The following is a 21,790-nucleotide window of genomic DNA, read 5'->3' as shown; positions in this document are numbered from 1 at the left end:
GGTCTGATAACATGTTGCCCACACTTGAGCACATCAATACCCTATGCGTGAGGGTGAGGAGCCCTCCTTTGACCACACTGCCTGTTTCTCAGGGAGGAGCTTACTCATGGGCACTTTAGATAGTCAAATCTCTTAAAAAAATTATTGTTAGCTGGGTGTGGTATGGTGGTGCGCAGTCACCTTCGATCTCAGTATTTGGGAGGCAAGGGCAGCCAACTCAACGGTGAGTCTGAAGCCAGCTTGGTCTTCCCCAATAAATCTCAGGCCAGCCAGGGTTACAGAGTGAGAGTCTGTTTCAAAATAAAACAAAACTAATATTAATATGAAAAAAATTGGAGGCAGTTATCAATTTGTCAAGTCCCCATAAGCTTGGCTAATGGCTATCTTATTTATAAAATTCGGCAGTGTGCATTTGAGAGGGAGGGGTCAGCGACACTCTACATCTCAGGGAAGGTACTGGGGCTAGAGCTGAGGACTGACTATTTATAGGGAGGAAAATTGACGAGGGAATGTAAGTTTGGCGCCTAGAACTCACGACTTGAGCTTAGGGCAGCTTCTGCACATCTCAGGCTAAGGGGAGAGCATGTCCTTAAAAACAAGTGCCTTTTCTCTTTTAGATTATTTTTCATTTTACTAAAATATTATATTACTAGGATACTAAAATCATCATAACTTCATGTTCCTTTCCAAATGTCTTAGAAATGATCACAAAGGTGCTATTAAGAAAACAAAGTGGCTGGGCAGTGGTGGCTCATGCCTTTAATCCCAGCACTTGGAAGGCAGAGGCAGGTAGATTTCTGAGTTCGAAGCCAGCCTGTTCTACAGAGTGAGTTCCAGGACAGCCAGGCTATACAGAGAAACCCTGTCTCAAAATAAAAAAAAAAAAAAAAAAAAAAAAAAAACCACACAGGGGTGGGGTGGGGGTGGGGGAGGGAGAAGAAAAGAAAAAGAAAAAGAAAAAGAAAACGAGGTGGCCAGGCATAGTGGCACACCCTTTAATCCCAGTACTCTGGAGGCAGAGGCAGTCGGATGTCTGTGAGTTCATCTACAGAGTGAGTCCAGGACAGCCAGGACTATTATAGAGAAACCCTGTCTCATAAAACCAAAGAACCAACAAAACAACAAACAAACAAACAAACAAACAAACAAACAAACAAACTGGAAGAGAAAAAAGAAAGAACACAGGTCTCTGCTTTTCCTTGGGTGTCTTTCCTGGTCTGGTGGTGAGATTATAAATGCCTGGTCCTTAGGCTTTTCTGATCTTGTCTTTGTGGGATTATGGACTGCCCTTATTAAGATCATACACCGTTTCTCAGTTACTGCAAACACCACACCCACCAACTTTCCAAGGCCTCCCATCTGGGTAGTTTCCTGAGTTGTACAATATTCTTGGTTTAATATAGGCCTGCCAAGATGACTTATTTAAAACTATTTAAATGATGTTTAATTTACTATAAAGTTTCAGACTAATTTTTCTCTTTTTAAATTCACGCTAGGCCTAATCTGGGTTAAAAAAAATTCTTGTTGATTGACTAATGAAACAAATATATGCAATGTTGCCATGCCTGCTTCTGAGTATACCTTTATCTGTTTCTATGATTCTCTTTGATGCTGGGGATTGAACCCTGGGGCGTACTCTACCACTGAGCTACACACTCATCTCTACTGATAGTTAAAAGGTAATCCAACTAGCCATGGCTGGAGGCACAGGCCTTTACAGGCTGATCCTTGTGAATTTGAGGGCAGCCTGCTCTACACAGTCACTTCCTGGCCAGCCAGTGCTACATAGTGAGACTCTGGCTCTCAGGGGAAACAAAAAAGTAATCCAATTAAATGTTGTTCCACAATGTTATTAGAATGTCCATCTGTTAAATATTCAGCCTAATTTTAGTCAGAGTGAAATTCATTTATTGACTTGCAATCAGTATAAATATGAATCAGTGTCACATGTAATTCGTCTAAGTGTACATAAAAACAACAAACACAAAATTAAGTTGCATGTTATTCAATTACCGCTTATAGGAACCTTGATTTCAATACAGAGGTCCTCTGATTGTTTGTTGTGTAAATACCAACTTTTACTGGTGCAGTGAGGGGCTCTTTTCATTCTAGATATTAAGCTAAGTGATATGTTGGGAGAAATTCATCCTCCTGGCTTTGAGTACTCCTAGCAAGAATAATTGGCATACTGTTTAAACAGTCTGTGCGCTCTAGCTCAGAAACAAAGGGCTGGATGTGTGACATTTCTAAATGGTGACATCGTTAAGGACCCCTCCAAATGATAACATATAGCAAACTTTAGATTACAGCAGAGAGGAGCCAAGAAAGGGAAATAAAGCATGAATTCCATAATGTGGACAGAAACATCCCATGAAAGTCTGCCTATTTCAAGGAAGGATAGCTAAGGGGAAATGTCACCCTCTCCTCCACAAAAAAAGTTCATTTGGGGCCCAAAGCTGTGACTAGCAGCTGTACCAGTTGCGAATTCCATTGTTGGAGGTCTTAGGTTCTTTATCCGATCCATTTAGGCAGAAAGTGCAAGCAAATATCTCTTGTTACTAACAAAGAAACAGATTGAAGTTCATGCTAATGTGTCCACAGCCAGAGCCAAAAGCTTTTCAGGGTTATTACAGCTCACTGGGCTCTTAGCCCATCCATCCAAGGGTCTAAAGTAGACTGAAGTTATGGATCAGCCCATTGTCTGCAGCATCCCACGTGAGAGCCTGATGCTACTGTTCCCTGTGCCCTGATGTCCCCAGATTCAACCTGAAACCTGAGATTAGCATTTGGGATCAGTTTGACTTACAGTTGGCTTTTCTTTTCTTTTCTTTTCTTTTCTTTTCTTTTCTTTTCTCTTCTCTTCTCTTCTCTTCTCTTCTCTTCTCTTCTCTTCTCTTCTCTTCTCTTCTCTTCTCTTCTCTTCTCTTCTCCTCTCCTCTCCCCTCCCCTCCCCTCCCCTCCCCTCCCCTCCCCTTCCCTCTCCTTTTCTTTCTCCTTCCTTCCTTTCTCCTTCTTTCCTTCCTTCCTCCCTTTGTTCCTTCCTTCCTTCCTCCCTCCCTCCTTCCCTCCCTCCTTTCCTTCCTTCCTTCCCTCCCTTCCTCCCTCCCTCCCTTCCTTCCCTCCTTCCCTCCTTCCCTCCTTCCTTCCTTCCTTCCTTCCTTCCTTCCTTCCTTCCTTCCTTCCTTTAAATGATTAATGCTGTCTTTTCTAACAGTTTCTTAAAGTCCATACACTTAACTGTGTAAATTGTTTAGGGGGAGACCTTTCTTGTAAAACTGTCTATTGTTTTTTGAACCTTGTTTGTTATATAAGTCTTTAGCCTATTTTTGTCCTTTGTCTTGAGTATGGGGAAGAAGACACACCAACCTTTTGAGAACGTAGATACAGGCTGGAGTGATGGCTCAGGAGGTTAAGAGCACTGACTGCTTTTCCAGAGGTTCTGAGTTCAGGTACCAGAAGCACATGGTGGCTCACAACCATCTGTAATGAGATCTGATGCCCTCTTCTGGTGTGCTTGAAGACAGTGACAGTGTACTTACATACATAAAATAAATAAATAAATAAGTAAATCTTTAAAGAGAGAGAGAGAGAGCACTGAGCTGACTGGGTAGGAAAACATTTTTGTGCATACTAATTTAGAGAAATACCCACTGTCCTCTGTTGGGAAGAAAATTCCACCTTTCAAGACCCAGTACTGAGTGTGTTGACATTACTTAGATCCCTTCTTCATTCACTCTATTCAATCAACTTACACTGCATGCATGGTCATTCTCGGAAAGATTGTGGGCGTGGCTTTCTCTACTTATTACTGGGTTGATGGCAAAACAATTTTAACAAAACAACCAGGGGAACTGCTTAAACCCAATTTATAATTTATATAGTGATCGAGAACTTCTCAAAATAATCTATCATGCTGATCAGATACTTGTTCCTGTAGGTCTAGAGAGATGGAATATCGTATTTATTATATTTCCCTGCTTTACATTTCACCCGTGTCTTTGAGTTCCAATACTTTGCTACCCACTTGCCCTTGGTGTCTCTAAGCCTCTGGAGAGAAGGGCCAAATGTTATCCTTTTCCCAGAGTATTTGGACCAGGATTTTGGTTGTTTGCAGAGCCAGCACCAGGGAGAGTCCAGCTGGAGAAGTGTAAGCCGAGATTCCAGCTCAGGAGTCCTTACCATGTTAAGAGAAAATAGAAAATAAAACTTGATTTGAACCACACTGCTTGTGTTTTAATTTTTACTAAGTTGGGTTTTGAAGTCCGTTCAGGCCATGCATTCAGAACTCACGTTATTGGGGTCTTGTTTTAGACACTTAAAAGTACTCTTGGAGCTGGACATGGTGGTGCACACCTTTAATCCCAGCACTTGGGAGGCAGAGGTAGGTGGATCTTTGAGTTCTGAGGCCAGCCTGGTTTAAATAGTAAGTTCCAGGACAGCCTGCACTGCACAGAGAAACTGTGTCTTGAAAAAGACTAGCAAACAAACATACAGCAAAAAGTATACTCTTGGCATTAGGTCTATGACACGCAAGAGGTAGGAGAATTTTGATTTCAAGTCCAGCCTTGGCTACATAGCAAGATCCTGCATCAGAAAATGCAGGGGTGCTGGGCGTGGTGGCGCATGCCTTTAATCCCAGCACTCAGGAGGCAGAGGCAGGAGGATTTCTGAGTTTGAGGCCAGCTTGGTCTACAGATTGAGTTCCAGGACAGCCTGGGCTACACAGAGAAACCCTGTCTCGAAAATCCAAAACCAACCAACCAACCAACCAAACAAACAAACAAAAAAAGAAAATGCAGGGGTAGACCTACATGTGATGTCTTGGGTTTTACCCCCAACATTGTGTATGTGTGTGTGTGAAGTGTAATTATGGGACTCAGGTGCTGCTAATGAGACAAATAGACTGTAGAAGTTGGACACACACATCTGTCCCCATTTAGCTGAAGCATTGACGCTGTACTTTGTGCCTTTCCCTTTGGGACTTGATATTATTGGCTTTTTATAACAAATGGGACATTAAACCATCCATAATAGAACTGTGAATGAAGGAAACATTAAACCATCCCCGACAGAGAGCAAGTGGACTTGAAAAGTAGATTTTTCTCCTTTTTTTTGTAGTCACAAAATGTTTTACTTTGCTCAGAAAAGACCGTAATTGTTCCACATTCCAAATTTTGCCCTTACCGAAACTTAGTTGATATGTAGGATAGCATATTAATTCTAACTCTAGAGGTATTTGTAGCCTAGGACTGTGGGTTTGTGTGTTTCATCCTGGTATTGCATAGTGTCCAATTTCAGAATAAACCAAGTCCAGCGAGAACATTTGGCCCAGATGTTACTAAAAATAATTGTTGCTGTAAAATTTCACACAGAGAATAACATTCCAGCCCTTGTGTTTGTTATGCAGGCTTGCTTCATTTTCCGTTTGGGACTGAAAAGAAAAAATTCAGAAAAACAACATTTGAAAAGGATGTGTATTGTACAAAACACCAGTGTGCTGCTGCAATTCCATCTATTTTTTTTTAATAGGTAGATGGTAGATGTTTTCAGGTACTTTAGTGCTCAAAATTTAAGTTGGGAAAAGGATAACATCTCCCTCAGGCCATCCAGCAGCGACTGCAGGCTCCTCAGTCCTTTGCTGAGACAAATAGGTAGTAAGGACACAAAGTGCGCCCTCGTGTCTGGGTTGGCGAGACAAGCCTCCTTTGGATGTAGAGCTTTGAAGGTGGTCTTAGTTTCTGTGCAGCCACTAGGAAAACAAATAGAGAGAGGTTTTGCCATTCCCACTGAAGAAAGTTCCCGGCAGCTCTACCAAGGAGAGTCTTGGGTTATAGCAATATACAAAGTTTTAACTCAGATAAAGAAGACATCAGAATCAATGAGACATCAGGGAGAGAGTAAGGGGAAGACACAGGAACCCCAAATGTCAGTCTTTAGACCCTGGTCCTTTGAAAACCTGGCACGCCGGAATACAGGCCAGGCCAGATGGCTGGGGGTTTCTGCTTTATCGATGCCAGGGCAATTTGTAATGTAAGTAGAACAAGACACCAAAGGGGCTTGGTATAAGAAGTGACTGGTGATCAATTACTGCTGCTCAATTAGTTAATGATCAGTTCTGATGGTGCCTGGTGCACCCAAGTGGCTGGATTCCTCGCCTTTTATGAATAATTTATGCTTTAAAACACGCAACTGAGTGTCTCAAATGCAAGATTATTAAGTTTTGTTTCTTCCTCAGATAATGGCTGTTCTCAGGGCCGTGCTGCTGTGTCCCACTTCTACACATATACAGAACTATCACTTATCTTTGTTTTTGATTTTTCAAGAAGTTTCTATATGTGTGTGTTTTATTTATTTATTTATTTATTTATTTATTTATTTATTTATTTATTGGTGTGTGTGTGTGTGTGCGTGTAAGTGTGGGTGTATGCCAGCCACTGTTGAGCTAGAAGAGGTCAAAGTTTTATTTATTTATTTATTTATTTATTTATTTATTTATTTATTTATTTATTTATTGGTGTGTGTGTGTGTGTGCGTGTAAGTGTGGGTGTATGCCAGCCACTGTTGAGCTAGAAGAGGTCAAAGATCAAGTTTGGAAATTTGTTCTTTCCTTCCTCCATACAGGTTCTGAGAATTGACTTCAAGTCACCCGGCTTTCATGGCAATCACCTTTACCTGTTGAGCCATCTTGCTGGCCTGATTTTTGACTTTCTTGAGACAGAGACTCATGGAGCCTAGGACATGCTATGCTTGACAGAGATTGCCTTAGGGTTTCCATTGCTGGGAAGAGACTCCATGGCCAAATCAATTCCTATAAAAGAAAACATTTAATTGGGGCTGGCTTACAATTTCAGAGGTTCAGTCCACTATCACGGCAGGAAGCATGGCAGCCTGTAGGCAGACATGGTTCAGGAGGAGATGAGAATTCTACATCTTGGCTGGGCAGTGGTGGCGCATGCCTGTAATCCCAGCACTTGGGAGGCAAGGGCAGGCGGATTTCTGAGTTCGAGGCCAGCCTGGTCTACAGAGTGAGCTCCAGGACAGCCAGGACTACACAGAGAAATCCTGTCTTGAAAAACCAAAAAAACAAAACAAAACAAAACAAAACAAAACAAAAAAAACCCACTCCCCCCCCCCAAAAAAAAAAAGAAAGAAAGAAAGAAAGAAAATAGAATTCTACATCTTAATTGGAAGGCAGCCAGAAGGAGGCTCTCTTCTGCAGACAGCCAGAAGGAGGGTCTCATTCCACACTGGGAAGAGCTTGACCTTAGGAAGAGTCCTCAAAACCTCCCCCCACAGTGACACAGTGACTATTTCCAAGAAGGCCATACCTCCTAATATTGCCAGTTCCCATGGCCCGAACATATTTAAATCACCACAGTGATCTACCTGATCATCCGGCCTCTACCACTGAGGTACTGCGATTATTGGTGTGTGCCTCCGTGCTTGGTCTATACATGTCTTTTTTTATAGGTACTTTCTAATTAGACTTAAAAGCTTTATTAATTCATTTGCTGAGATAGAGTCTCACGATGAAGCTGTAGATGGCCTGGGGCTCACTATGTAGATCAGGCTGGCCTAGAACTAGCAAGAGAGATCTACTTGCTCGGTCTCCAAAGTGCTATCATCTGAGAACTAATCAACTAGCACAGAAGATGCTAGAGAGAGCATTCTTACTGCTTCTGCAGAAGACCAGGATCAATTCCTGGCACCACAGCAGGTGGCTTACAGCTGCCAGTAACTCCAGTTCCAGAGGATCTGATACCCTCTGGCCTTGATGGTCATATGCATGCATGTGGTATACATAAACTCACTCAGGCACACGCACATATACATTAAAAAGAAATAGCATACGCAGAGCCCACTGCCCTGGACTTTGCCGTATTGTGTAACAGCTCCATTCAACTCTTTCCTTTGTCTTTAAAATTTTTATTTTTAATCATGTGTGCGCATGAGTGCAGTGCCTGATGAGGCCAGGAGAGGGCATGGGATCCTCCAAAGCTGGAGGGACAAGCAGTTGTGAGCAGCCTGAGGTGGGTGCTGGGAACGGAACTTGGGTCCTTTGTAAGAACAGTAAAGTGCTCTTAACCACTGAGCCATCTCTCTAGCACCTTTATTTGTTCCCAGTCGGAGCACTGACAAAGATTAATTTTTTTTCTCCAAAGGTTGTTTGTCTTTAGAAATTAGAAACAAATAAAGAACCCTTTCTGTTCTGAGTTTTTTTTTTTCCCTTTTCTATGAAAGGCAGTTCTACGTAGTCTTCATGGAGGCCTGCCTGGGCCTGGCTCACACTGGGATAGCCTGCTTTTCTGGAGGCTCAGGTAGAATGCAGACAGTAGTTTTATCCCCCATGAGCATGGAAGCAGGATGAGGGTTCCCCCTCTTTGGTTTGCCCCCCACCCCAGCTTCATAGTATTTCCCAGCTCATTTTTGGCACTACAGATTTACCCTGATGGAAATTGGAGTCCCCGGCACTTCTAGCATTCTGCCTGAAGTTGGTGTGCGAACTCAGGCACAGAGGGCTCATGACAAGCTAAAGTTCCAGCAGCCAATGTCCCTGCGACCTCTCTCGGAGAATCCACGGCACTCGCTTTAAAGCTGACGCAGCACAGTATGTTTGGTGATGACTCAGGCGAACGGGAGTTTCCCTCTTTCTTGGTATTTCTTGCTTTTACAGGTTGTCTTTGGCTCCTCTTAGTCCTCAGTTCTCTTCCTCCTCACAAAAGGGCGATCTTCCTTCCTTCCTCTGTGGACTTTCAGCTTCTTCTTGCTTTCAGACTTTCAGTTCTCCGGAGCACTACGTGTCCATGAAGCGACAGGAAGGTCTGCCCTCCTCTTTGGAGAACATTGCCTATGCAATCGATAAAGCCGGCCCCTTTCCAGTTTTACTTCAATTCCTTGCCCCGTGTGCCTAGGTAATAGCTGAGAAGCACTGGGTTTTCATTCCAGGATCCCTGGGTTTCAGATACAAGGCATTCAGAAAGGTTAAGGAATAGAAAAGGATGTGATGAGGATAACCAAGAGTCGGCTCGGGGGACTGGGAAAGAGCAGGTGGCTCCCGCTACCCAAGATCAAGCTGGGTTTTGAGGCGTCTGCTTCGGGAGCACACACATATTCTAGGAACAGCCTGGAAGACAAGTGTTCCAGTTGATCACTCCAGTGTGTGCCTTCTGTCTGTTTTGACGTGAGGTTATCTTAAATGAGGACTGACACTTTAACTAGTAGTTGGTGCTAAATATTTTGACACATGTGAATGGCTGTCCTGTAGTACTAAAGTGTGGCTTGGTAAAGATGCGTGCCACGCAGCATATTGGTTGAGACACGGGACACCACAAACCCACCAAATGGCACTGCTTCTTAATAGACATTAAATTATAGATGACAGACAGGAGAGTGCCAAGGGTGTGGCTGAGTGGCTTGCCTAGTATGCTCAACGCCCTGGGTTCAATCTCCAGTACTGTAAAAGAAATGTATTCATCCAGAGAGAGGAAAGATCCGAGGACAAAGAGGTCCTTATTTTATTTTAATTTTTCATATTTTTTCCAGACAGGGTATCACTATGTGGGTCCTGGGAACTGAACTTGAGTCCTCTGTAAGAGCACTAAAGTGTTCTCGACACTTGAGCCATTTCTCCAGTTCCTTCTTTATTTGTTCCAAGTCTGAGTACTGATAAAAATCTTCACAACACTTTGGAGGCTGAGGCAGGAAGATGCCATAAGTTCAAAGCCAGCCTGAGCCATTAGTGTCGGGCCATATTTCAAAAACCTTCCAACAAAGACAAGAGCCATAACAAAGGCTGTGTTTGTGACTGTTCCCGCCAAGGTCACTCTTCTTTATATGAGAAACAATGGGTTGTTGTTCCCACCTGAGAAGAACAAACGTTTTCCCTTCATTCTACAGCGACTGGCTTATTTTTAATTAAAATACAATTAATAATCATGTCATTTCCCCCTCTCTCCTCCCTGCAACCATCCCCTTGCCTTCCCCTATTCCCTCCCACACTTACAGCTTTACAAATGAATAAAAGTGTCAACACAACCTGCTGAATCTGTTCAGCGTTACTTGTGTGTATGTTTTTAATGCTGACCGCTTGGTACTGGACACTCATTTTGGGGGCTCATCCCTGGGGAAGACTGATGCTCCCTCTCTTCCTGAGCGACCACTGTGCCTTGTGCTGGAGGTACATGGTCCTGGTCCTTGCCCATCCTCTGTCAGCTGGCACTAGGTTGAAGATCTGTACCAGGATGGGCAGGGCTCCTGGGGTGCCATTTCTAAACCAGCGGCAGGATTCTCCATGAGTCCCTATTAACACTGAGATCTGAGTTGGGCTTTGGAATTATCCAGTTCCTGCAATGATTTCTGCACGTGGCCAACAACATGCCAAAGTGAAGTAGGTATTAGAGAGTGATGGACAGTCAGCGTGCAGAGGACAGTGCAGTGGCTGTCAATCATCCTGATGCCGTGGCCCTTTGACACAGTTCCTCACGTAGTTCCCCAACCATAAAATTATTTTCCTTACCACTTCATAACTGTAATTTTGCTACTGTTATGAATCTGATAATGTAAATATTGGATATGCAGGATGGTCTTAGACAACCCACAGTTTGAGAACCACTGCCTTATAGGGAGCTCTCATTCAGCATTACTTCGTAGAGGCTCCCGAGGATGGGAGCATGTGGCTTAGCACGGTGGGAGAAGGTGGAGGTGTTGTGTGGATCAGGAAGTGGTGTGAATTCTGCTGTCAGGGAGGTCAGAGCCGTGGATGAGGTCAGGTTCTGGGTAAAGGGAGAATAGCAGGTAGAGCCCAGTGTTTGTGTTTGTGTCTCTAGAAACCTTATAACACAGTTCTGCAATGTTCAAAGGGCGGAGGTAGATAGCTGAAACAGAATATTGTGAGAATTCATTTAGGAAGGAAAAATGCACAGCTAATGACCACATACATAATGTGTGGCTATGCTGAGTGGAGCAGTGAAGGTTCTGTGTCATCTTCATTTAAGGATTAGGAATCAGGGAAGTTAAAGAATTTGCTTAAAGTCGGTGAGCAGAGCTAGATTGCAGCCAGGTTGTGTGGTGCTGTGTAAAGTCATCACACCACCTCTGTATTCAGCCGCCTGCTGGAAAAACCACATTTAAAGTGGTAGGAGCAGAAGTTTAGTGGGATTTAAAGCACAAGCATTTCATGATGGTGCATTGAGTACAGATTTCTTTTTAACGTTTGGTCAAAATGGTGTCTTCTCTCCTCTATGAAGTACATAAAGAACAAGTCTGGAAGCCCCGCCACACACACCCCCTCCGCCCCCAAATTGCCCTAGTAAATCCCGCGGGGTTTGTTTCTTCTGTTTCAGAAAAGAAATTAAATATCTCCCTTTGCTCTTACTTTATAATCTAGACACACACACAAACCCCCACAAAAATCAAACCCTGTTGCAGATCTGGTTCTGTGTTGACTGACGTGATCCACCGTTTTTAGAGATAGCACCACATCCTCTGTTTAAGCAAGTATACACTACAAAGAAACCAGTGTAGAGTTCCAGAGCTAAACATTTAAAAAATTATTTTAAAAACATGAGTTTCACCTTAGGCGTGTAAAGGTGTTGATATGGTGTAGTGGGTAATGTGAGTCACTAGCAGCACATGTGGAAAGGCGAGCCAAGAGAGATGTACTGGAGCCGAATCCAATGCCTGGTGTGAAGTTATTTGACTTGAGTTCTCTTTCGGGTTCTGGGTAATCTTTTCACATTCGATCCCAGATGGCAGACACTTGGCTTGAAGCGGATCTCAGTGCACCCTGAGATGTGGGTGAGTTCTTGTGAGTGCTATTTATATTAGGTAGGATTCGCCAGGGGGACAGATTAGACAGAATTTATATATGGCATTTTAAAGGGTAGTCTTTGGACGGCTTAAACAACAGTTGCTGGGGTAGCTCAACAATGGCTGTCTGCATTCTGGAGACCCAGAAAACTGGGTAACTGCTCAGTGCATGAAGCTGGATGCTCAATAGTTCCAACGCTGTCCTGTAGGCCAGAAGCTCCCTGAGAAAATCACTGCTATTCAGTCAACATCGTAAAGTAGAAGAAGGTGGATCGATGGCAGAAGATGGTGGTAGCAGCGGCAGACATAAACTTAGGACAAAGCAGAGGCAGACAGGCAGTTCTGCATTTTTTCCTTTGGAAAGCTTTAAGCTTTTAAAATCACTTTTTACCTTTAACTATCAGCCTCTCTCTCTCTCTCTCTCTATCTCTCTCACTCTCTCTCTCCTTATATCTTCTATTACCTCTCTAAGAAATTTCAACAGCTGAGCTTGGTGGTGGATGACTTTAATTCTAACACCCAGAAGGCAGAGGTACATGATTCTCTGGGAGTTCTCCAGCTAGCCTGGTCTGAATAGGACATTCTAGAACATCCAGGACTATGGAGAGAGAACCCCTCCTCTTAAAACAAACAAACAGAAAAAAACCAAACAAAAAATAAAAAACCAACCAAAAAAAAAAAAAACCCAAAACAAAACCCAACAACAACAACAAAAGAAAGAGAGAGAAAAAAATTTCAACAATTAGTCACTTAAAAGAACACAAATGTATTTGTGTGCAGGCTGGAGAGCCAAAGTCCCGTTCACTAGAGAGGGCTATGGGCCAGGCACTGTTTGTTTGTTTGTTTTTACTTCTTTCTTTTCTTTCGCTCATATGAGGACCCAGGTGATGCTAGGCCACTGGGACAGTCTAGGATGATCGTTCCTGTCACACCTACAAAGTCCCTTTTGCCACACAAGGTAACACACATGGATCTTGGGGATTGGGAGATGGACTTCTGTGTGGAGCTCGTCTTCTTCGGACTAACATGGGGATGCCGGGCTCAGCACTGCTTCCAAAGCATTTCGAGGTCTCCTGTCTGGTTTAGCTGAGAGCTCTCGACATTGTGTTGGGGGTGAAGCTAGTGCTTGCGTACTTGCTTATCCTGCCATGGGTTAGATACCAGAGCCCAGTACTCTAATCCACAAGAGAGCGTTCCCAATATTGGCAGGGGGTCCTTAGAGTATCACTTTGCAAAATGAGCGAGTAGCAGCCTGTGAAAGATTAGGAGATAGTCTTACCTCAAAAGATGTTCTGGCTGGGCGTGGTGGCGCACGCCTTTAATCCCAGCACTCAGGAGGCAGAGGCAGGCGGATTTCTGAGTTCGAGGCCAGCCTGGTCTACAAAGTGAGCTCCAGGACAGCCAGGGCTATACAGAGAAACCCTGTCTTGAAAAACCAAAAGAAAAAAAAAAAAAGATGTTCTGTAATAAATACCATAAACATTGCAAAAATTCGCCCCACAGATTTTAGGCTTTAATACATGTAAGCATGAAGACAAGTAATGAGAATTCTTTGTAGTTTGATTGCAAGTAAATTTTACAAAGTTATCGTGTGTGTGTGTGTGTGTGTGTGTGTGTGTGTGTCTGTAGTTGGAACTTTGGGTCTTGCACTGTAACTAGACACTAGACAATATCCTAGTCCGTTTTTTTCATATGCCTATGACTCTAGCTCTAACTCTGACTTCTCTTGCCTCTGCATTCACATCCATAAACCTACACACACACACACACACACACACACACACACACACACACACACACGTTTAAAAAAAATAAAATAAGTGAATATGTTGAAGACTATGCCAAGGACAATGCCTTATGCTTGAAACATGTTGCCTTTAATAAGGTTTTTTTTTTTTTCATTCCAAAACTTAAATACATTGCGCTGAAACAGTAAATCAAAATGGCCTATTAGAACTGATTCTGTACACCTCGTAGGTGAGGAGCACTGCATGTGTGTATGTGTACCACACACATACCTGGTAGCTGAAGAGTCCAGGAGAGTGTTGCATCTCTTGGGACTGGAGTTACAAATGGTTGTTAGCTGCCATGTGGGTGCAAGGAATTGAACCTGGGTCCTCTGGAAGAGCAGCTAGTGCTCTTAACTGCTAAGCCACCTCTCCAGCCCTAAGAACAGCATATATATTGGAAATATTGATAATAACATACACACACACACACACACACACACACACACACACACCAATTCTGTGACTGTAATCATAAAATTGTTTTGAAAAGTAAGGATAGGGTCTTGAATGTTTTCATGGATGATGGATAGAAAATTTTACTATGATATTCTGCCATCTCAGAACCAATCTCCAGTGAGAAAATGGTCTTGGAACCATGGCACAGTTGCATCTAAATGTCACCATGATCTTTTCCCTTTGGGGACTGTGATATCGCTGAAGTGATTACTATGGGACTCACTAGCTTCAGACTTACAGCAGCCTTAACACAGGGTTCAGGGCTTCTCCTTGTCCACCGAGCTCTTGGTTAGCCTTTAGCACAGGTTGGCCAGTCCTATAAGACGTTAATTGTGCTTCTTTTGTTTATCATATTGCAAAGCACATTTTATCACACATTGTTTTGGTTTAATCTGTTTAAAGTCAAATTCTCAAGAGTAAGTGCCCAGCCCTTAGAGCTGAACCAGTCTTTGTTGGTAAATGGCTTAGGGAGGAATCCGTAGAAACTGAATATCAGATGAAGTTTTCATGTAGCTCTCAATCCATACATCTAGTTACTTGATTGAATTTTGAGAAAATTCGTGATATTTTCAGAGAAAGGTGAAAACCAAGTTAAAAATAAGTAAGATGACTAAGGCAAAGGTTATATGGGTTTATATGAACTTAATTATGAGCTGAATTATGGAGCAAATATGCCAGAACATTCTGTGCATTTGCTGGGGTAAACACTGAGTTAGTGCTAAGGTTGCTAAGAGCCAATGAAGAAAGAAATTGATTTTCTTACATTCTTTCTTTTTTTAAATTTTTGATACAGAGTCTCACTATATAGCCTTGGCTATCCTAAAACTTGTTATGTAGTTGAGGCTACCCTCAAACTCACAGAGGCCCACGAGCCTCTGCCTCTTGAACACTGAGATTAAAGGCTTGTGCCACAATACCGAGACCAAGAAGTTGACTTTTCAATATTCGAAAAATTATGGTTCCACTCGAATATATGAAACAGCTACTTCTAGAATCGGGACTATGAATTCATCTTATGGGATAGCAGAAGGAATTTACTGTGTAATATAAGGAAAAACATGTTGAACTCTTCTTTACACTGAAAACAACCATGCATTTTAGAAGGAAGGGCCTGATTCTGCCAGCTCCTGTCCCCACGATCATGGTATACCCAGATAAGAAGTGCTGCTGTAGGAAGAGATATGGTCACTCATCAAATAACAAAAGAGCTACCAAACATTCTGGCAAGATGTTCACTTAACAAAGACATGGAGGAATGCATTTCCACTAATAGATTAATAATGCAACATACATTGCCAAATCAGAAGAGGTAAATGATGATCTATTCCTATGACTTTTTTTTTCTTTCTGAAAGTGGGGCTCTAATACTAACATTATTTACTTGGGTGCATTTCTGCCTATTCTCGATAAATATCATGACAGGATGCAGCAAATAACACTAGGTATTAAATGGCAAGAATGAAGCTAGTTAAACATAGAATCTATAATTGCTCCTTAGGTTTGCAATATAAGCACCTTTTCAATGAAAGGAAACTGACTCTAGCAAGAATTTATAGGTACCAATTATCCCAGAAAATGATGACTTAAGAGGAAGGTGTGGGGATAGAAACCAATTAGAGAAAGGTCGGCACCTGGAGCCCTCTCTTGGGGCTGGACAGGTTGGATAGGAGAGCTGTAACTCGGGGATGTGACTGATGGAGTCTGTTTGACGTCTGGGAAATTATTCACCTCCCCCTTTCCTCTGAGTCTTCTTGAATTTTATGTTGCCAGTGTGTAGAGAGTGATCACTAAATACCACTGTGGGAATGTCTTCCAGAAGTTTACTGGGGAGGGTTTATAAAAACGTGGGTTTCTAAAAGTTACTTTTAAATGTTGGGGCATTTTGGGGGCGAGTTATCTTAACGTTGGAGGTTTGGGGCTTGGAATCAAAGCTGCTGTTGAGGGCTGTGAATATAGGTGAGGTAGAGGGCTTACACAGTTGTGAATGTCCCTAGGTGAGATTCTCCAGCAGGGCTAACTCCGCAAATACAAAAACAGCAGCAAACTTACTTTGTGCCTCTTCCCTCTGGTGTTATGGCTGAAGAGGTGCCCAACCAGGGCCTAGGTAGGAAGGAAACAGTCCCTTGGATTGGTTTCTAGTTCCTTTGAGTCAGTTGGTTTTCCTTCATATATAGGACTTTGGATGCGTTGAATCTCTTTCTTCTCCAGTGATTTCTTCTTTACTTTTTGAAATGGCAGGATTCCCCAACTGTATTTGGTCCTTTCCTTTAGAGTTAGAAGCAGAAAAACTTTTTGGACCAGAATCTTGCTATATTAGTTGGTTTTGTCAACTTGATACATGCTAGATTCACAGAGAAAGGAGATGCAGTTGGGGAAATGCTTCCATGAGATCCAGTTTTAGAGAATTTTCTTAGCAGATCAATGTAGCAGGTGGAGTCCCTGGGTTGGTGGTCCTAGGTTCTTTAAGAAGGCAGGCTGAGCAAGCCAGGGGAAGCAAGCCAGTAAGCAGCACTCCTCCATGGCCTCTGCATAAGATCCTGCCTCTGGGTTCCAGCCCTGCTTGAGTTCCTGTCCTGACTTCCTCCAAATGATGGATTGGGATGTGGAAGTGTAAGCTGAATAAACCCTTTCCTCCCAACTTGCTTTCTGGCCATGGTGCTTCATCGTAGCAATAAAACGCTGACTAAGATACCTGTTATGCCTCCCAAATGCTAGAATGTGTGCCACCGTACTTGTCTAACTCTCAATACACCGTGCTTCTGCCTTATTATTATGTCAGCATTGTTCTGGAAAAAGCCGCTGAGTTCATAATTATTGTTCATTCTCTTGCTCATTCTCTGTCTCTCTCTACACTATGGATGGGACCCCCAGGACACCATATGCTCGTTGTCTATACTACCAGTTGTCCCCTAAATTTTCTTTCCTTATTATTGTGTTCATGTTTCAGTTATAGGCTGTGCATTGGTCAGACTCAGGGTAAGCTGAACAAAGAGATAAATAGGTCATTTGCACCACGAGGTCATCAAAAAAAAAAATTCGCCTCCCCCTCCCCCTCCCCCCCCGGCCCTGGTCTAATTCCCAAGGTGTTGTCTTTTGACTTTAAGAAAAATGCAGGTTTTTCATATATAGCTCAGGTTTATGATCCCATTGCTTCTGCATGTTGAATGCTAGGATTATAGGCATGTGTCACCAAGTCTGGCTCTAAGGTATTTACTTTTTATTTTCGAGACAGGGTCTCAAGTAAGCCAAGCTCATTTCAAACTCACTAGCTAACGGTAGCCTTGAATTCATCCTTCTGTTTGTACCTTGACTATTACAGGCATGTACTACCATGGCTGGTTTGAAAAATTACTAAACTTTTTTTTTTGATGGTGGTGGTATTAGAGATTGAACTAAGAACCTCACACTCGCTAAGTGTGATGGCTTGTATATGCTTGGCCCTGGGAGTGGCACTATTGGGAGGTGTGGCCTTGTTGAAGTAGGAGTGCCACTGTGGGTGTGGGCTTTAAGACTCTCATTCTAGCTGCCTGGAAGCCAGTATTCTGCTAGTAGCCTTCAGATGAAGATGTAGAACTCTCAGCTTATCCTGTACTATGCCTGCCTGGATGCTGCCATGTTCCAGCCTTGATGATAATGGTCTGAACCTCTGAACCTGTAAACCAGCCCCAATTAAATGTTGGTCTTATAAGAGTAGTAAATGTGGTGTCTGTTCACAGCAGTAAAACCCTAACTAAGACACTAAACAAGTGCTCTACAACTGGGCTACAACTCCAAAGGTGAGGTGTATATCGCAAGTCAGTCTATATCACTCTGCCTGTGCCTTAAGACAAGTCCTAGAAAGAAAAAGTCAAGGCCTCCCATCCAAGGAGTAATAAAGAAGTTGTGAACAGGAATTCTGTTCATACCGAAGAGACAAAGATGTGGACAAAGATGGCATCTCCAAAGTGGCCAGGAAGAAGTGACACTGTGCAGAAACTGTTATTAGTAACGGGAAGACAGAAATGGACAAAGTGACCAACTCTCTGATGCTCCACACCCATGGATCTGGCTTGTCTTTTACACAGTGGCCACGTGTATCTAAGGTACCTGTGTGATGCTGCCAACCTGTCCCCTGTTCTAGTCTTTCTCTCTTGGGAGGCAAATGCTCCACCACTGAGTTAGAGCCCCGCCTTCACTTTTCATTCTTATGAATCTATAACAACCTCTCCTCTGTAACTGTGGATAGTCTTTAGATATTATTTTTGGAAGTGGGACATTTTTATTAATAAAATAAATCCTACCCAAATCCTTGCAGTCTATAAAAGTTAAATAAATGCAGCATTGCTTGGGTGGTCATTGTCTTCCTAATATGGTTTTAAAATCACTGGCCTCTGGGATTTTAAGTCAAACTGCTTGCTGTACTTAAATAGCCATTCCAACCTGGTCTTTGCTAGTCATTCCAAACAGAATTGACCAGCAATCCTTGCTTGTTCTGCTCTAGCCAGGCAAGGGTCTGGTGTTTGTTTCTGTTCCCTCAGCCGTAGCTGGTGGCTGTCTACTTTCCACTGTATTATGATTACTCGGATTAAAGCACATGGGGTCCGGAGCTCGGAAGATCTGAATTAGGGGCTCACCGGAGGTTTAGTTTCCTCATCCAAACAGCAAGCCAGAACCAGCAAGATGGTTCAGAAGCTAAAGGTGTTTACTGTCAAGACTGATCACCCTAGTTCAATCTCCGAACCCCACAAGCTAGAAGGAGAGGGCTGACTCCTGCGAACTGTCCTGAGACACGCCATAGTGTGTGCTGCCACACTTCCCCACATAAGCATACACAAAGTAAATAAGTGAACAAAGGAATCCATAAATTGTAAATATGAAGAAGGTTAAGGCCAGAGGATTGCAAGTTCAAGGCCAGCCTGGGGTACATAGTGAAGCGTTGTCTAAAAAAGAGTTTGGATTTTGTAAGAGGATCTGCATGAAATACTCTGGTCAGAGCCTAGCCTTAGAGTGGGAGATCATTCCCTGTTCTCAAAGATCACTCTAGTCTGTAACATTCTTTTGTTTTCTTTTGTTTTTGTTTTTGTTTTTTTGTTTCTTTTTGAACCAGAGCCTCTCTGTGTAGCTCTGGCTATCCTGGAACTTACTATGTAGACCAGGCTGGCCTTGAATTCACAGAGATCCATCTTCATCTACCTCCTCATTGCTGGGATTAAAGGCATACATCACTATGCCTGGTCCTGTAATTTTTTTTTTTTTGAGTACTTCAGGAAGTACTCCCCCCCATACCAAGTCTGGGATTTTAGAGCATTTTTATAATGTTTCTATTATGTAATTTTTTTTTTCCTGGCAGTGCTGGGGACCATACCAGTGTGGTAAGTTCTCTACCACCAAGCTATGATCAGAGCTATCAGGTGTGATAATCTAGTCATGTGTATAAGGTGATTGTCTCACTTTGCAGGCTTTGAGCTCTGTGAAGGAAGACTTTTTGACTTAAGTCATCTTTGGTTTTCAGTGTCTGGCAAAAAAAAAAATAGGAACACAACAAAATTCTTTTAAGGTCTGATGTATCACATGGAATTAGAATGAAATAGATTTAAACTTGAAACAATAAAGGCCAACCACCTTCCTTGGCTCTGACTCACCCTCCGTCTAACGAGTGGAATGAGCATTGGATGGTCGTGTGGTGTTCTGTCACGAATGGAGCAGTCCCCTGATTCCGAGCATGAGATTGCAACTGCTGGGCTGTGAAATAATCTGCAAAATGGCGTTTCTTCCCCCCCGCTCCCCCCCCCCCCCGAGGTGCTTTGTGTTGGCATCAGTGGGGTAGAATGTCGTTTCATAGTCTGTGTTTACTGAACCATGGAAGGGATTTACGGGAGCATCTGCATGGTCGCCAGCGCTAAAGTGGGGCACTGTCCCAGAAACATGACATGTAAGACAAATTGATGCATTCAGGCCCGCAGAGTCAACAACACAATCTGCTGGATTTAGAGAGGAACTTTTTGGCACCAAGCACAGAGTGTGTATCCATGTGACAAAACCAGGCTCGGCACCAACTCCCTGTCCCCAACCAAATCCTCCAAGTGACTTCTTTATTCTTTTTCATGATATCACCAGCCATGTCTTATCCAAGATCTTGAATCTGTGCTTTTCTTCTTGCTTCTTGTAATTATTTGTTGACTAAACCCAGCTCATTCTCAAATCTCTCTCTCTCTCTCTCTCATCTAATGTATCTCGATTTCTGCCTTTCCTTATTCGATATCTATTGCCTTTCCAGACTAGGTAATATGGCGCCCGCCTCTAGATTGGGTAATATGCTGCCTCTGGCTTATGCTTTATGTGTATGCTCACTCACAGGTCTGCTCAGAACAGAAGTTCTCCACTGTCAGCTAGAAATGTCCAAGTTTCTCTGTGACCCACACTTACTCCCTGTTGCACCCTCTTCCTTTATTCCTTAAACCCACTCCCTACACAAACTTGATTTAATAGGGTTGTGATGGTTAATTCTCTGCATCCACTTGAACAGACTCAGGGGCATCCAAATCGCTGGTGAAGCATTCTTTCTGTCTATGTTTCATGAGGCAATTTCTAGAAGAGAAAAGGGTTTGAGCCATTTGAGCAAAGAGCACCTGCTTTGATCAGTATGTTGGTCAATATCCAATCTGCTCAGGGTTGGGGTGGGACAAACAAGAGAAGGAAGAATCTTCTACCCTTGAACTGGTCATCCATTTTTTTTTTGGTCCTGGGCATTGAAGCCCCTTGTTATTGAGGCTTTGGTGTCCAAGATTAAGACCATAGCATCCTCTTATACCCATTATTAAGCTGTCGACTCCATATTGGGAATCAACCTATGAAAATTATGGGTTTTTTAGCTTCCAGACTGATAGCTCTCCAGCTTGCAGATGCCATAAGCATGGGACTGCTGAGCTGTCATAAACCTGTGAGTCATTTCCCATAATGCATTTCTCCTCATACAGGTTGTCTGTCCATCTGTCTGTCCTGTGGCTCTGTTTCTCTGGAGAACCTTGACTAACGAAGAGGTTGGTTTTTTCCCCTGGAGTCTCCCCCAGTTTTCTGTCTTTAGCTTCTGCCTGTGGATCTGTTTCCTTGAGATCCACTTAGAAAGCGCTAATACAGTGATTCTCAACCTGTGGGTCTTGACTCCTTTAGGAGTCACAATCAGATGTCCGGTATACCAGACATTCACATTATAATGGCCAACAGTAGCAAAACTACAGTTGTGAAATAGCAACAAAAATAATTTTATGGTTGGGGTCACCACAACATGAGGAGCTGAATTAAAGAGTTGCAGCGTTAGGAAGGTTGAGAACCACTGCTGTAGCGACTTCCCACCAGCTCTCAATTCTCCATATTCACTAAAGAGACTTTGCCTTCAACTCTGGTGTTGCTTCCTCCTCCTCCTCCTCCTCCTCCTCCTCCTCCTCCTCCTCCTCCTCCTCCTCCTCCTCCTCCTCCTCCTCCTCCTCTTCCTCCTCCTCCTTCTTCTTCTTCTTCTTTTTTTTTTTAGACAGGGTTTCTCTGTGTAGCCCTGGTTGTCCTGGAACTCACTCTGTAGACCAGGCTGGCCTCGAACTCAGAAACCCGCCTGCCTCTGTCTCCCAAGTGCTGGGATTACAGGCGTGGGCCACCACTGCCCGGCCTGGTGTTGCTTCTTAAACAGCATCTCTGTGTAATGTCATCACTTGAAGAACGTTAGGGAGGTGTAACTGTGTGTGTCACATGCCCCAGGGTGTGCT

At 43.2% G+C, this 21,790-nt stretch overlaps 1 protein-coding gene and 2 long non-coding RNA genes across 15 annotated transcripts in view; 2 read left to right on the top strand and 1 right to left on the bottom strand.

The window, feature by feature from the left end:
• Window positions 1-21,790, top strand: part of Ank2 (ankyrin 2, brain) — a 578,741-nt gene that overhangs the window by 93,194 nt on the left and 463,757 nt on the right. The gene's annotated exons all lie outside the window — the stretch shown is intronic.
• Gm52631 lies at window positions 170-20,956 on the bottom strand. The gene is made up of 3 exons (XR_003954681.1): window positions 11,574-20,956; window positions 6,673-6,808; window positions 170-5,749 (listed from the first exon to the last, which is right to left on the bottom strand). It is a non-coding gene; the product is annotated as a predicted gene, 52631 (long non-coding RNA).
• Window positions 4,427-13,249, top strand: Gm46824. Its single transcript, XR_001783984.2, has 2 exons — window positions 4,427-6,451; window positions 6,576-13,249. It is a non-coding gene; the product is annotated as a predicted gene, 46824 (long non-coding RNA).

The sequence above is a fragment of the Mus musculus genome, chromosome 3 (genome assembly GCF_000001635.26).
Source record: "Mus musculus strain C57BL/6J chromosome 3, GRCm38.p6 C57BL/6J".
In the NCBI taxonomy this organism is placed as follows: Eukaryota; Metazoa; Chordata; class Mammalia; order Rodentia; family Muridae; genus Mus; species Mus musculus.
The sequence above is the reverse complement of the archived record's forward strand: the minus strand, read 5'-3'. Positions and strand labels throughout refer to the sequence as shown.